This window comes from Oxyura jamaicensis, chromosome 2 (genome assembly GCF_011077185.1).
Source record: "Oxyura jamaicensis isolate SHBP4307 breed ruddy duck chromosome 2, BPBGC_Ojam_1.0, whole genome shotgun sequence".
Taxonomy (NCBI): domain Eukaryota; kingdom Metazoa; phylum Chordata; class Aves; order Anseriformes; family Anatidae; genus Oxyura; species Oxyura jamaicensis.
In genome coordinates this window covers 45,635,367-45,652,525 of record NC_048894.1, presented here as the reverse complement: position 1 = coordinate 45,652,525, position 17,159 = coordinate 45,635,367, and the positions used below count along the sequence as shown (strand labels likewise).

The following is a 17,159-nucleotide window of genomic DNA, read 5'->3' as shown; positions in this document are numbered from 1 at the left end:
AACAAAAAGCCTGCATTAGACCTGACATGATGTCCCCACAGATATTAGACTGGAGTTGTGCAAGATCTCTGAAGAATAAGAATTTTAGCTTTTAACATCTATGCACTTAGGGAGGGTCATAAAAGAGGGAGAGGAGAGAAAAAATGGTGGCTGTGTTTTTGTTGAAAATTTCCAACCAAATAACAACTTGCCTTGCACCATGGCAATGGCATTCTGTTAAAAAAAGGTGCCTAAATATTGTCATTTTTTTATTCACTACTGGCTCCATGGCAAGAAACAGTTCCGTATGATTCCTAGGGTGTCTAATTTAAACAAACAAACAAAAAATCACGATCACCAACACCAAGCCCTCACTTAAGAGATTTGATTGCAATTACCTTTCATTTAAAAACTCATTTAGTGAGAGACTGCTTCTCTGCAACAAAGGTAAAGGGAAAAAAATAAAAAAGTGGGTTAAGGTAGATGGGCAGAAGTTCCTAAGAGAGGAAACACTGCCTGGCGATGAAATCACACTCTCCCTGGAGCCGAGAATCCTGATTTCTATTTCTGGTGCTCCTGTGGTCACAGTGTTCAAGACCTTAGGAGTAGGACATGTGATAGAGCTAGCTTCCAATATATTACCCACATCATTGTTCCAATCATAAATAGCTGCACTAATTACAATGCAACTACTCACAGAGCACTATCCAGCATACATAAGACGCTGCCTCGGATGGCAGTGATGAAGTTTCATTAACATGAAGCACCTGGAGTGCCTCAGACTAGTTTGCTACATCACTGCAAGGTAGCATGTTGCAGCCGCAGAGCACTGACCGTTACTGGTCGTTTGAGGAAAAATAGGAAATGATCCCCTCTTTGCAATAGAGTATTTGTCATAACCCACTAAAACATTTTATATGAGATAGGGAAAATGAAGGTGATTGAGTACAACTGGAGGTTAAACTGGAGATAAAAACATTGAAAAATACCAGTGAAAGCGTTCCATAGCTACTCTTCCTGCAATGCTTCAATGACTTACCCTCTCCTTACATTAAAACTTTTTAATTACAGTCTTTGAATATCCCCAGTGGATAGTCATCCGTGTCAGATTTCAAGATATTAAACAAAGAGCTTATGCTACTTGTGCAGAATGTGAAAATTATCTTCCCCGTTCTCCCATCCCTCTCTCACAAGCTCCTGCCTTAGACCCAAACTGCGCGGGCTGCGCTACCAGACGTAGTGCTACTGTGGTTTTGCACTGTAATGAGTTGCTGATTTCTACAAAATTGCCTTTTCTTTTGAGAAAAAGAAAAATAAAAGTCACCACTGGCAGGCACGTATCAAAACCTAATTCTAAGGAGCTCTGCTGGTCACCACCACTTCTTGCCAAATTTCTTTAATGAGCTCCAAATTCCCTTCACTCCTTCAGGCCTGGAAGTCAGGTGGCCTGCAACTTGATCGTGAGTGAAATAATGTTAAGTTAGGAGGGAGGCTGCATGAATCAGGCTAGACTCTCTTAAGAGATATCCAGGAGAAAGCCACTGCAAACTTGTGTGTGTATAGAGCACACAAACAAGTGTGTGTGTAGAGCACAGAGCAGCATTTTTGTATATCCCCACAGAAGTGAAGCTGCAAGGCAGCACCTGCTTGTCTCATGAGTTAGGACAAGAGTACAAGAATGCTAGCATAATTTCTTTGCAGATTAAGAGACTCTTTGTGAATCTATTTGATCTGAAATTAGATAAAGCAAAATACTAACTACCAACGTGAAAACAAGTTCGATTTTTGTGTCTGTGACCGAGAAGCAGAATAGTTCCACTTCTCTACAGAGCAAAAGTTCAAGGGATGACAAGGTCCCAGGAGAGAGAACCACACAGAAGATCCCACTTAGCGTAAAGCTGGATAAAAGCAGATTGATCACTGGTAAGCAGACAGCTAAAATTAACCTGGAAAGGTGCAATAAGATGAAGGAAGAATTTCAACAGCCTAAGGAAGGAGGGAAAGACATCAAATTTCCAAAAAGGGGAAAATAAAGGCAAGACAAACATATGGATTTTGAAAGATGAAGGAAAAGGCAAGTTACCTGCTGAGAAACTGAAAGCTGAAGAATACAGTAACAGACCGCCAAAGATGGACCCAAATGAGAGCAGTGTGGTGGCTCCTGCTAATTGGTACCTGACAGCCTCCATTCTGAAAGCTCTTAGGCTGTGTGGCAGCCTCAGGAAATAAAGCAGACAGTGGGGGAGAATTGCAGTACCTAAGACAAGAGCACCTTAAGAGAGATTCTATTCCAGGAGATGAAGATCGCATCCAAAAAGAGGCAGCAACACTTGCAAATTAATAAAGCTTGATGTGATGCATAAAACATCCTTCATTTCAGAGAAAAGCTCTGAAAATCAGCTTTTACGTGCACCAATGCAAATCTCTTCCGGAAAATGGGTTGAAGGAGTAAAAACAAACAAACAAAACCAAACAACAACAACATCATCATCAACATGCAGAGTAAAAGACAGTAGCTGAACCATATGAGGTTTATAGACAATACATTCTACGTACCAAATTTGACTAAGCTTAGCAAGGAAAGCCAGCACTGGATGCTGCTAAATGAACAAGCAGCACAACTATTCAGAACATTCAGAAAAGCTCTGGGTTAAATAAGCCTATCGCTTTCAGAAAAGCAGCAGATAACCTTGTGTTTGAATAGTTATCAAAGAAAGCAAGAATTAAAACAATGATGTAATGAAAAGACAACCTCGGTATAAGACGTAGGGTATTAACTACTTGTTTGCTAGTTCACCAGGACACCTAGACAAAGTTGCCAGCTGATTATATTGCTCATACTAGACCAAAGTCTTACAAGAACAATAGTTTGCATTTTAACAACCCGGATCTTCAACAACTGCACACACATTTTCTCCTTACTTCTTTCTCTAAGTCAAATGAATCTAGTGCTATTACTCCATTTAACAGAAGATAAATAAGATTGATAAATTAGGTGATTTAGCTAATTTCACAGAAAAATTATTTTAAATAATTTTTTAAAAATAAGATCTTGTGGGTAAGGCCATACACAGACCATCTTTTCCTCACATTCTGGCAAAGTAAAAAGAAACCCCCCTTCCTTCTTCTGACACTGTATACCATGCACGCCATTTTCCCATGCCTTTTAATACACGTTTAGAAAGACACCAACAATCTAAATTCAGATCCCAGACTGAAATGCATAAACACAAGCTTTTACAGAACATTAAGAAGTCAAAATCTTTCCCCACTTTTTAAACACTGTGATTCAGCACTCTGCTATCTCTTTGCAGCTACACGCAACTCCAAACTAAGTGCAAAAGAGGATGCTGGCTTTCACTTGTGAAAATTCACGATGTGTTTCTGCCATCCTAGGCAAGAGCATTTGTTTAACTTCTCAGCATTGCTGCTTCCATTCTAAATGCTGGAGGAAGACACCTGTTTAAAAAATATATTTATCATTTGTTTTATGTAGTTTACATATATAGCAATCTAAGCAATTAGCCCGTATGCATAAGGATTAATAAAAATATGAAAACAGCAACAACAGAGAAAAGGTTACTTCACAAATAGAACTTTTAAAATCCACTTTTAGTAATCTAACAGCACATACACAGAAACAAATACACAAGTCATGCGGAATATACCTGTAACATCTTCTATAATAACTTCATTGCAGTAAGAGAATCTTTATTTACCTCTCTAGCACAACAGTGATGCTGTCTCAGCTGCAACCTCACCTTTACAGGCTACCAGAGTTTAAAAGTTCCCTTTGGCCTATTTCTTGTAAGAAGCTGAACTCTCTCCAAAACTGAGTGTCTCCTGAATTTCTATAGTTGTCTGTACTCCATTTACTATTCTCAGTTCTCTTCCTGAACAGCAAATAATTCAAGCAGAGTGTGACCTTCTCACACTTTAAGTCTGACCTAGAAATGCACAGTTAAAATTCGACGGCCTGATCCTTACTCTAATTTAGATTAGGGGTGGTATGGGCTATTTGTTGTGTACAGAGACCAACCCTGTGGTAGAAGAGCCCTGAGCGACCAGCCGAGCCTGGTTCTGGGTTTTAGAAGAGGAATTTCGTTCTCTGCTTTGCACAGTCCTGGGCTAAGCTCAGTGACCACTTGTATGGGGGAACAGGGTAAGGGTATTTCCCTACCACACACAGTTGATATGAGGTTGTTCTCAAACCCATGACTCATGGGTTGTGAGAAGCTTGACAAGAAATAAATGGATAGCTAAAAGTAGCTGACATCCCCCGCTTTTGTTTCTGTGCTTGGCAAGAAAAGAGAGGTAGCACTATGCATCCTGTATACTCAAGTATCTGCTTCCTTCTTTTTGTTAGTTCTTACAGACCTCTTAGGTTAATGTTATTGCAAGCCTACCTTTACACTGCATTTCCCAGTCTGACTTTACTGAGTATACCAGTTTGCTTTCACACCAACTATCAAACAAGAAGTCATACTCTCAAGCTATGTCCATGTACAGGTGAATTTCTCACCACGCTTTACTGAATGCTTTTAACTGCACCATAAGACTTTCACCCACATCACACGCACCAGTGTGCTCCCATCCGACAGAAGCATTAGTGCTTACTGTTAGGAATAGTAACAAAGAAGGGCAAATCACCAAGTGGAGTGAATTCTGCATATTTGGTGGCGCCAGCAGGAACAAAATGTTATCAAAAGCAGCTAGAGTCCCAGAAGACTAGATGGAAAATAACTGCCGCATATCGTGTGCTACTTGAGTAGATGACTAAGTGGCAACAAGTGTTTAAGCATTCTTCTTTGCTGAAGAAAACACAGACTCTCCTTGGAGAAACGAATTAAAAACAAAGTTGTAAAAAATCCCCTTTCAGTGACCCACATCAAAACAAGAAAATAGCAGTCTTTTTGATTGTGAAGGCTCTGATCTCACTCCACACCATTTTCCTTTCGATGGGTTTTTAAGTATTATGCTTTGTGACTGGTGTTCAATGTCAGTAGTAATAAATGGTGGCACGTACAAAACCAGCATATGGCTACTTGACTCTGATGTTACTTCTATATCAACACCTCTGCTTTGGGAGGGTTACCTCCTGAAGCGAGCTCCTTCAGGATTTAGTTGATGAAGGATCAATGACTTCTAGCATGATCTTATGATGGTGTTAGGTCAATGGCAAAAAACACCTGGATTACTAGTCGCTATCTCGTCTTTTTCCTTCAGGCAGCACAAGGAAACACTGCAAAGCAGAATTTACCACTGAGGAGGAGGGATCAAACAGGCTGAAATTAGAAAAGACAGTTTGGCTGTTTTCAATTCAAGCAGAAATATTATTAAAAAGTGTTTTGAATTATGTCACACAGGGCAAGTGTCACTACAGTTAGTGAGAACTTACTGTGCCAGCAAATGTCAGGACAAATTATACTGCAGGACAAGCAAGCTCTATGTCACCCTCACTTCCAAAAGGCAAAGCTTCCATCCCCCCACCAAGAAGCTGCTTCCATTTCTGAGTCGATTTATATCAAAACTACTCTTACTCAAATCAAAACAGTGCACAGGGAGTATGACAGTGACATTAGTGGCAACAGGATCCCTCTCTAGCTGGAGGGATGAAATGCTTTGATTCTCCACCACCTTAAAATACAATTGCTTCAAGTCTACAGAACTGTATATATAAATGGCTGCCTCGAAGTACTTGAAGCCACTGCTTACTGTGCTAATGAAAAAAGTCTGTCCCTTATACTCCACTCCAGGGTCCATATGTACCCTTCTAGTCTTTCTTGCCTCTTAGATGGATGCTCTTTGCAGAAAGAATCATTTGCATTTATGCTACGCCTGGCATGGGACCTGGTACCATTGATGTCTTGACAAAGCCTGGGGTTCCTCAGCACTACTGGTAAAAGTGAAAAATAGGAACGTGAAATTCAGTGCACCAGAGAGGAAAAAGATGTGGCTAAATCATAAATAAGGTCAATTTCTTTAACTATATGGCAATCTTTCACTAAGTTGTGAACTCCTAGCAAAATAAACTGGTTTGGTTTCAGCTTTCCCTATATTCGAAAATAAACGTTTCAAGTAAGTATGAGAGAGCTTCAATATCGAGAACAAACATCCCTCTGTTCTGCAGAGAAAACAAGAGCTAAAAAACATTTTGATGAGTTGAAGGAAATTTTTATTCAGTTTTGAACTCTTCTAGTATTATTTCCCATAAGTTTCCAGGTGCTCTTCCAGAAAGGCTTTCGTTTAAAACCTAGATTGCTGAAACAAAGCGACTGAAACCCGCATAACTTCTGTTATTATGGATATACCTGTGTTGAGTCTAAACTAGAATGAATTCTATTCCTTTACTTCCTCGGCTTTATTTTATGGTTCAAACATTTCTTATTAAAAAAAGGATAAAAACACCTAAGATGCTACAAAGAGTAATGTCCATAAATAAATGGCAATATGAAAGTTTGGGGATTCAAGGTCTAGCTTACATTTATGACATTATTACCTCCAGCTATCTATTCTATCCCACAGCCTACGATCCAAAGAGTTTACTATGGTAACTCTGCTCTCTCTGTTGTTTTAAAGCAGACAGTAAACAGCACTGAAGAGCAACGAAGTTTTAAATGAAGACACGGACAGTACACGGAAGTAGCTGGGTTGCTGGCTCACGTTCCACACCACAACTACTGCAGGGATGAAAGCCTTTGGCAAATTAAAACTAACAAAGCAACACTGAGGCTGTAACAACATTTTTGATGTGCATAAGTGCCAATAAATCCAGTTAAGTAAGACAGTGCAGACATTCTGACCCTGTACATTTTTCTTAGCCCCTAGTACCAGATCTTCTCAGAAAGGAGTCAATTCATGTGCAACTCTGTCCGTGATTGACTTGTGTTCTGAATGACTGAACCTGAGCTATGTCTGTGTAAGCTGAATTTCTCTCTATGTATTCATTCTCCATTCCCAGAATGGCTGCCGCAGGAATGCAAATCCTATTTGGAAGGATTACTTGTCACACAACAGCCAAAAACCCTATCCTACACTGAGCTCCTTCCTGTGCCAGAGAGCACAAACTTGGACGTTCCTGCTCGGAAGGGCACAGGATTAAAGTAGGCAAGGTGAGAACACAAAATGGTATCCTCATTTTTCATACGCAGAATCGAAGCTTTTGCTCTAACCTCTCCGCCCCCATTATATTAGCGATTGGCACTAAAGCTGAGGATTTCACTAAACTTAAGTGTAGAGGTGTACAGAATGAGAAAGTACAGGCCAGAGCAGTATTCGTACCTGTTGAACCTAACAATAGTAGGTAGGTAGTAATACAGATTCCATCAGAGCACCCATGCATGGGCACCAGGCATCACCTGAGCATATGGGAGGGGAAATGAAACTTCAGAGAAGTGTCTATTATCTAGACCAGCTCTTCCAGGTTTTTATGGTCTTTCTACGTACATTCCATAGCAACAGTTGTGGAAATTTACTGGAATGTCCCAAGCACTCAAGAGTTTCAATGTGTTTTTTCCTTGTACATTTTATTTGCTGATGCTTATCTGTGCATTTTCTAAATACTTCACACATTCCATTCCTGTTCCTTCAGTGTAAAAGGGAGCATTTCCTACTTCATAGGATGTCATGCCTTGTTTCCGTCTCCACCTTAAGACGAACTCTTTAAAACTTAGATCTTTCACAAAAGAAGAAAGAGAGGACTGTATGTCATGCTTGTGAGAAACACAGATAACACTGGTCCATATTTCTGTACAAAGTAGAAGCAAAGGCAATGCATCCCCCTGCAGAGATTGTTCCTTCATCATTCAACACAAGCTGGTGAGAATGGAGCGTCACACAGACTTCTGCTAAAAGTCCTCCCTGCACTAGCAGGCACCAGCTAAGACCAGTTGTAACTGTCCCCTTTTTTTTTCGTAACTGCACAGCTGCCTAATTTGAATTCTTAAGTAACACAGAGCTGCTGTTGCAGTTTTGTATTTGCTCTGCAGCAATCCTGTGTTGATCAGAATTTTTGGAATCTGAAGTCTCAAATCAACCCTACCCCAGTCATGCAGAACCACACCTACTATAAAATATGGAGAAATTTTATTTTAAAATATTAGCTTGTTTCACATCTTTCTACCATTATTTTTTTTAATCTGTTTTGTGTGCATGTTTCCTGAAAATAACTCAGTAAAGGAAGCATTCAGAATAAGTGGCACTATTTCCAGGCATTAGGCAAAAGATAACAAGAAAATGTATGAAGTTCTCCACCACTACCCGCTTAAAACAATGCATCATTAACATTTTTATTGGAATATATAGAAGAAATGTACCAGTTCTTGTAAACAAATCATACAGCAATCCAAGAAGTGAAAGAATACGAAGACTGTACAAAGAAAATGGCATAATTTGTGTCTCTAACAACATTTAGTTTAGACACATTTTCTCCTGATTAAGATGCAGCACTAGGAGGCACAGGTTTCAAGTATACTCCAATCCATATCACTGGGCAATTAACAAGCGCATAAGCAGATGATATACCACATGTAAAAAAACTGAGGAGAGGGAAGGGCTCCTATTGGTACATTCTAAAAAAGAAACCTGTAGATCTACCTGAGCAGATACTTTATATGTTATTTTACAGGCTCTGGGAAACCACATTTGTCACTAACTTTGAAAACGTAGGCCTTTTCTGGTCTGAATATTGTCCAGTTACACATTTATTGTAGACCACAGTTATTAGCAGTGAGCCACTAGACTGAACAAGCTTCAGAGACTACCTCAACTGGCACCTTGTGCAATGCCGCAAAAGAGATAGCTGCACCGCACTGAAGAGAAACAAGCTGGCAGAAAAAACACTTTTGTGCTTTACCTTGTAATGGGAAGTGCTGATGTCTTCAAACATATCTATATCCATACAGTCCATCGATTCTGACCTTTCTGGTAACAGCAATTCTTTGAGCTTCTTGTTTTCTTATTTTTAATTTGCCAACTGGTGCAACCTGTAAATTTACAAAAGTGAGTATGTTATTCCAAGATGTTGATCCATCTCATTCTACAAGGCACTCAATTTTAATACATATGGCATTGTGCCATGTGGCTCTTATTGCTCTCAAGAGCTTTCAGTGCAATGACTTACAGACCACAGTGTTTCAGTGTGTCACTGTTTTTTTTGGTAGATAAAGAAATACATTATTCTGTAGTATTCCTTTGCTGACTTTCCAGAAAGTCATTTTCCATATGTGCATATCATATATTTGAGAACATGCTCCTACCCGATTAATTTCAAGTACTTAAGACTTTGAATTGTCAGTTTATTTCCGAATTTATCTGTTAAAGGCTGGTTCTTGTGGAAAGAGGCTAAGTTAAATTTAAATACTGGCTCAGGAGTAGGAATGCTACTGATTTGAGAAACGGGAGGTTGACAGAATGGCCAAGATCTATGCTCAGCAATTAAGATATCAGAAAATAACTCCTTCAAAACATTGATTTTGAACACTGCTCAAACTTTTTCAGCAGCAGAGGGATTATTATTGGTAGAACTACTCAGGGAAACACAGTGAGATTCCTTGAATGCACATGTAACTGCGCTGCTCGTATTTAAATTTGGGCATCCAAATCAAAAGGAGCTCTGAAAACCAAGCAACAGGTTCTCTGCCTAGGCACTGGCAGGACCTATGAGGCAGATACGTATGCTTGAACCACAGACCAGATTGTTTGGCTTCTCAGGAGGAGGCAGTGGAATAAGAAAAGGGACATAAACTTTAGCTGTATGCAGGTAAAGAGAACTCTGGAGGCATACCACTGCCACAACGCTATGAAAGAACTGATTAAATTTTTTTAAAAAAATAAATTGGTTGTTATGTGCCAAACTCTTATAGGACAAGGACTCAGTGTATGCAAACATATCAATTATGTGGCTGCAGGAATAGATTTGGAGAACAAAGAAGAATGAGCCAAGAGCAACAAGCATGATAAAGAGTTTGTGAAAAGACATCTAGAATTTTTTTTCTTGGTTGCTCAGTAAGATTAATTATCTTCATAATACACAGACTCTGCTCAAACACTGATGAAAACAGCGAAATTAATAGATCTCCTTAGTCTACCATTACTTACTGAATGCTACAATATTATTTGCATTCAAACCTTGGATGTATTTTATTTCCAGTCCTTTGTACATAATACTGTGTTATTATTTTACAGTGTTTGTCCCACATAATGATAGGCATTACATGAAGTAATGTCCAGGTTAACTAACAAAATGCCTGGAGTGCCTTCAAGTGTCTTGTTACGTGATGTGCCTTCAGCTATTTACTCAGAAACTAAAGCGAAGGGAACTGTTCAAGAAAACATGTATCTTGATTAGCTTCTGTCCTGATTTCAGTTACACTGTTAATCTACATAGGTACAACAACAACAAAAACAACAACAAAGAAATCACTGAGCAGAGGAGTATTAGCAATATGTAAAAGCGACTGCATCGCTCTTGGCTCTACTTGCAGATGTTAGAACTACCCCTCAAAAAATCTCACCTTGTGAAAAGCACATCTCCATTTTTCTGTGTGCTTGTGTACACAAGTACTCTACCTGCACCACTCTAATCTGAAGTTATTGTAGAACATGCTATAAAACATTGCTTTAGCAGCTTGAATATATATGGATCACCCCTCCAAAGTGTCTGAGTAGGAACACCACTGATCAAGCAAAATCCCTCTATTTTGTGTGTCCTGAGTGTGTTTTTTCTTCCAGAAAGTAGAAAGCCGTCAGGCAAGGTGCACAAAGGCCACACAGGTACCACTCCGCTGATTTTGATTAACCTGTTTACATTGGATGTTGATCTGGACCAGTGATGAGAGGAGCAAAGCTGCAAGTATTTCTCAGATAGGAAGAACTCCAAAAATAGCTATGCATTTCCCGTTTTCAAAGAATTATATGCAAAAATGTGAATGTGTACATGTATTATTAAATCCCAAAATCAATCTTACTGCATAACTGCCATTTTAAAACCATCATAAAGGACACCTAAATGTAGCCCCGTTTAGAGGACTACCTCTGGATTACAAACTGAATGCCAGTGATCCTTTAAGGCTTCTTTCACCACCAATTCTCCCATGTCTTCCACAACTAATATATCGTACTAGTGGCTTGTCATAAGACTCCACCTGCTCCTCTGAAGCACTGTTATGCTTTACTTGAAGGCTGCTCCTGGTAAAGTCTCCCTTAGTAGACAGAGCTTAATGCTGCAACATGAGCTGCTCAGCCAAACTTCTTAATTAAAGTCATACCAAAACTGCAATAATTATGCTGATACAAATACTGTTGAAAAGGAATGCATTTTGAGTGCCCTAGAAGTGTATGCGCCCACCTCAGAATAAAACTCATGTGTCCTTTCTGATTGATATCAATGTCACTGTTTATAGTTCCAGGATAAACTAAATCCTGTCAACATTACCACACACATGAGCACCTGCAGATTTACAGCCAAGCCTGTGGTTGTCCCCCAAAGCATTGTAAAGAGGCTGAGCTAAACCAGCCTGCAGCAACTAGCACACTGGCTCCAACTGCCTCCATTCCTCTGCGCACATCTCATGTTTTCTCCCACCTTTTTCTTTCCTTCCTCACTTTTTGTTTACTCAGTGGGACAGGAATTTCATCTGAGGTCTCCACGCTATGGATGGAATGCATTGATGAAACAAGGAATTTGAAAATCAAACTGGATGTTGGAGTTGTTCCTCACTTAAATGATCACACAACTCCTCTTGTGCCTTTCTTGTAAGAAATGGCCCCGGTGGTCGCTGCTGCTCACAGCAAGCTCAGTAGTTCTTCATGCAGCATTCAATACATTGCCCACTTTTGACATCATCTTATGCCTCTTCCTTTATATCATTCTCCCAAACAAAGACTGCCAAAGCAATTCGAGCAAATCTTTTCCTCTCTTTCACAGCACACTGGACAAAGCCTGCCTTCTGATGCTGAAGCGATGAGAGAGTGTGGAGAATCTCATCCCCCATGATAAAGGACAAACGGGATCCTTACCCAGTGCTAAAGAGAGCTTTGCAAAGGAAAACTGGTAAGCATGCCAGCTCGTATACTTCTTTCAGTTGATGCCATCAGCAAACCAAAGGCCATGAGTGCTTCCACTGTGGATTATACAAACAGCCAGCCAGTAGTGAGGGCAACCCAGCAGTCACAGATGCATCACACTCATACAAAAACTGTGGTCCCTCCATCAGCCAGGAGCAAGAGGTGGATCACAGCTTCCCATCACCATTGGGGAGTATCATATCCCTAACATTATGTCACTAATTAACTACAGGTAACACCTCTACCCTCAACATCCTGAGTTCTAGTACTTCAGAAACTCAACTGGAAGAGCTTTATTTACAACAGGGTACAAAGTGGGTCCAAAATTACAATCTGGTCTCAACCCTAACCTATTAATTGTGAAGAATACTTTAGTTTTCAGTCAGGAGATACAACTGTGAAGCTTTCTTTTTGTGAATTTTAAGTCAAAAATTTAACTGGTTTATTTATTTTGTATATTTAGCGTGGCCAGCTTATGCCTCCAGTTGAGTTACATACTGTCAGCCCAAACTAACTGTGTTGTCTCATGATTTCCTATGAAACAATTCAGGGGATGCAAAAATAGGTTTTGGTTCACTTTAATTTGTGCCAATTACACTAACTTAAGTTTTACAGTCAAATTCCCACCTTACCACTCAACGGAGATCTGTTGCAGGCACCATAGTGCCTTGAATTGTGCTCCATCACAGGATGAGCTTCGAAGGCAAACACTACACTATTCATAAATTTCTTGTTTATTAATTAATTTAATTATTTAGTAAGTGTTGCCAGACACAGCAGTTCATATATTCCCCAAACAAGGATGTCATGAAATAATTAAGTGAAAGAATTTTTACACAGATCCATAAATTCTGACTAGAATAAATCAGTTGCAAGTATCTACACTACAATTTATGTATACATTAATTGCTTCTATTTACCTGGCAATTGATTAATCCCATTTATACCACAGTCAAAAACTCTGGCGTAGGTTTATCCTCACAGAAGAATTTGTTTACCTGCAATGAGCTAGTTTGGAGAATGAGTTTGTTGGGTTTTATCTGTTGCACACCACCAAGGGATTTGGCTTAGCTGAACTCTTGCCATGGGCAGCTGCAGCCTCCGAAGAACATGATGTCTGCTGATTCAGCTTATCTGTTATGGCAAAATTCAGCCCTGGCAAAACTTCCAAGGGAAGGCAGCACCAGAGCAGACGCTACAGCGCAGGCACTTAGCAATATTGCCTCCTGTTGCCAGGAGAGGAAAGATTGCCCAGTGTTTTCAAACTTTTTGAGGCAGGCTGTATCAATACATAAAACATCTTTAATGTATGCACATTATTGCAGCTATTTTAGCATAATATTGGCGTGTCAGTTTTATTAGCAGAAATAAAAGGCCTTTTCAATAATAGCTTGAGTTTTATTTTATTCTGCATTATGCTATTCTAACTGCAGATCCTGTGTACAATTGCATAATTGCATCTCTCCCATTGTAACACTTGTAATAGCCTTCCCTTTTTTTAATCTCTCCAGTAGAAAGACTGAAGTTCAATCTATTCCTTATCTGGCATTAATTTAGCAAATATCAGTTTAAAGGGTCAAGTATATTCCATCATTCTTAATAGGATTAAAGGTATTTCTGCTGTTTTGCTGTTTTCAAATCCTTAGAAATGACAAATATCTTTAAAAGGAATAGCTGGTGTTCACACAGCTGATTAGCATGATTCATCACAATCAGAACAGCTGTTATTAAGTTTTACCATAATTATTTCATTGCATCTGCACAGGTTACTTTACGGTTAGGACCTACAGTAAGTCAGCTACAGAAAGCAGATAAGAATAGGTCACACTGGGACAACAGCAAAGTAGGCAACACCTAAATGCTTGCATGCCCAGATTTAGTTCTGGTTAATACAGTATTTAAGTAAAGTTGCTAGATTGTTTTCAGATACAGGTAATACTGCTGTTACCATACTGTTAGCTGTTCCTGCAATTGATCTGGTTAAATCACACTGCAAATGCAGGAGTGGGAACTTTATATAGATTTGAACAGTCGCTCCTGCTTTCCAGAAGTACTGCTGCAAGTCACCAGAAGATATTACAGCTTTTCAAAATCTGTTTTTGAACTGCATTCCTCAAACCCACTCTTCTCCTGTGCCCACCCCCCAAACAAGTGTCTGTAAAATGACCGAGTCGCTCATCAGAAGCGTGTTCCCATCGCTGCTTTAGCGCCTGGAACAGTAAAAGGGTCGTTTTAAAACATGCAATTATCAATAGGAGAAGGAGGGATTGGTCCTATTTGCTTTAAGCAGTGTCCTTCCCCACAGATGCCCCTCCACACGAAGCACTCCCTCCGCAGAGCCGGGCGCAGTGGGTAGTTAGGAGCGGTGGATTTCCTCTGCTAGATCAAACATCTCGTAGCTCTGCCGCACAAGCACGGCCATTTATTCACAGCACAGTTCAATTCCCTTCCCATTTCTTCCTGCAGAAGTCAGTTCAGTCCTTAATTCTCAACCCAGGGCTGCCTTACTTCTCCTACCACCCTTCTATTCACTGTAAGCTTTAAAAATATTTTCCTGAAACAGTCCCTTGGCCCCTCCTACAATGTAAAAGAAATACACGAAGGCTCTCGCTTGTAAACCGCCCAGATAAAAGGTTCTGCCTATTTAAGAGCTACAAACAGGCTTTCTTTAGGGCTATGCTTCCAGAGCTGCTAAAAAAGGGCCGCCGTCTTCCCTGCAGGGCTCTGTCACCGTGAGGAGCGGGCTGCCAGCCCCAGCCCCACGGCTCCCTGCGACAAGAAGCAGCGGGTCGGTGCCTCAGCAGCCATGTACTCACCGGGCAGCTCCTGCTTCACAAGGTCCTGCCTCCCGCTAGGGATGCGAGGCGTCGCAGGCAGCGGCAGATATTCATGTCCCCCCCTCCGAGCGGCTTCCCCGCCCAGGCGGAGCGAGTGGAAGCGAACCCCGCGCTGTTCGCCTGCCTCCCCAGCCGCGTATTCACACGGAACGGAGGGAAAAAGGAAAAAAAAAATGAGAGAAAAAATAAGGGTGGGGGGGAGCAGAGCCCCAGCCCCTTCCCCTCCTTCGCCTGGCCCGGGCACCGGCACGGCCCCCCCGGCCCCGCCGCCTTAGGCGGGGCTCCCGGGCACGGCGGGAGGGGGCCGCGGCCGTGAGGGGGGCGATGGCCGCAGGGCCACAAGGCGCCCACGGGAGGCGGCGGCAGCCGCTTGGTCAGCGCCCTTCCTCCCGCCTCAGGGCAGCGGGGTTTAAAAACCGGCTATTGTGCCCTCAGGGCAGCGCTGGGGGGCTGGAGGGGGCCGGTGGGCCTCGGGGTGGGCGCATCTCGCCGGTGAGGAGCCGCCCGGGGTGTTGGCAGGGGCAAACCCGGAGCTCCGTGCTGGGCATCGTCCCCAGGAGCTCCTGCTCGCTGACAGCCCCGAGCCTTTGCTCCCCTTTCCTCAGCAACCATGGCCATGGCTGGTCTGTGAGGTCCTGTATTTGCTGTAGGGTGGAAACACCGCCTTTCTGTCGCACCTTCCTGCCCTGGGTTTTTGGTTGCTGTATGGTCATTAGCAGCAAACACTAACCTGCTGCATCTGTCTTCTTCCAGCATAGTCTGTCTTAATTTTCACTTCCTCCAGTGTTTCTGTGGGAATTCCGAATGTGCCCTAGGAGTGGGACACCTGGAAGGTCACCCCGGCAGCCTGGTCACTCCGCATCTCACCCCAAAGGCTTTGCAAGCTTCTCAGTCTTCTTTCCAATCCAAGAAAGAATTGCTACTGGTAAAACATTACCAACATTGAGACTGCGGGACAGTCAATGAGACTTCCCTTTGGCAGTGGAAGAGCACCAACTGCTGCACTGTCTTTGTGGCTTTCCATTCTCTTTTCTTCTTTTGCCCAGTATTTCTTTTGAGTTGCCTCACGCTTAATAACAAAATGGCTGATGTCACACACCAGCAACCGGCAACATCTGAAGTTGGTTAAGTTTCTGAATCACAGTGCACATATGAAATAATTGGGCCCAAAGCGCTAACTGAGCTGTAATAATGGAGAAACTCACTACTGGCTAGGAAGTGTAAGATTCCTGGCCTCCTGCAGGATGAGCAAGTATAAGGACAGTTTCTCAGATCAGCCTCCCCAGTTATGTCTGCCAGCTGGTGGATACGCAGCTTATAGCATTCACACAAAGTAAACCAATTGCCAGCTCATCGACTCAGTAACATAGTCAACAGCTTTTAGAGTTATAGAATACGAGAGAGCATCAATGCCCCGATATTTGGCAACAAAGGGTTTGCATCTGTAAAATGTTTCATCTACACTAAGTGCCCAGCTCGCAAGGAATGTGAAAATCCCAGCTGTAAATGCACAGTTCAGCTTTGCAATATGCAATGCTTTCTAGCAATCAGTGGGATCAAGCATATCCTCTTTGAGCAAGTGTTGCTTGCTGCTAGCCCTTCAAAAATGCTTTTTTCCCAGCTTTTGTGCAGTTACTGTACCTTTACTAGCACTGTAGTTGGTATTAACAGGAATATTACTGGAGGTGGATAATAGCTTTATATCTTTTTCCAATAGAGTAGACTCGATGCAGAGTCCATGTTGGAAATGGAGTAACTGCTCAAGAAGCACATGTTTCTTTTTGACAGAAATGAAGCCCTGGTCCAGATTCAAAGAGAAAAGGAGCACCAGTTAGCTCTTCCAGCTGGGCTGTACAGAATAAGGTATTAGTCCGAAGTTAAAAAGCACCCCTATGCTCCACACAGAGGGGATTTGTTTGGCAGAACGTCCATCATCTCTGGTAACTTTCAGAATAATTTTGTTCTGTAAAAGCTTTTTCTTCTAGAATTGCTTAGTGCAATTCAGTAGGAAATATCAGCTGCTGAGAAAACTTTACCCTAGGATTCATGTAGACCAGATATGAAAGCCATATTTCAGAGAAATCACTTGTCTGTCTGTGTTTTACATACCTGGGCTTAACCATTTTAAGCCAATTTAGTAGTTTATTTTTAACTAGCCAGCATTAGTTATTCACAGGTTAAAAGATGTTTTCTGAAGAAGTCGAAGGTTCAGCCTCCTCAGAGATCTGTAATTTAAAGACAGGTTATGGCTTGTCTCTGGTAGAAAAGCCAGAAAGT

The 17,159-nt window shown here is 41.5% G+C and overlaps 1 protein-coding gene across 4 annotated transcripts in view; it reads right to left on the bottom strand.

Moving 5' to 3' along the window:
• The window catches only part of TMEM108 (transmembrane protein 108), a 155,976-nt gene extending 141,023 nt beyond the window's left edge, over nt 1-14,953 (bottom strand). For 3 of the 4 annotated variants that reach the window (XM_035317061.1, XM_035317059.1, XM_035317056.1), the window contains exons 1-2: nt 14,862-14,953; nt 8,834-8,963 (exon numbers count right to left, since the gene is read on the bottom strand). The gene's annotated coding sequence lies outside the window, so the exon portion shown is untranslated. Of the gene's footprint in view, nt 1-8,833; nt 8,964-13,043; nt 13,204-14,861 lie in introns of those variants that run through there. The other variant, XM_035317057.1, reaches the window with a different exon arrangement.
• Nucleotides 14,954-17,159: the final 2,206 nt, after the last annotated feature.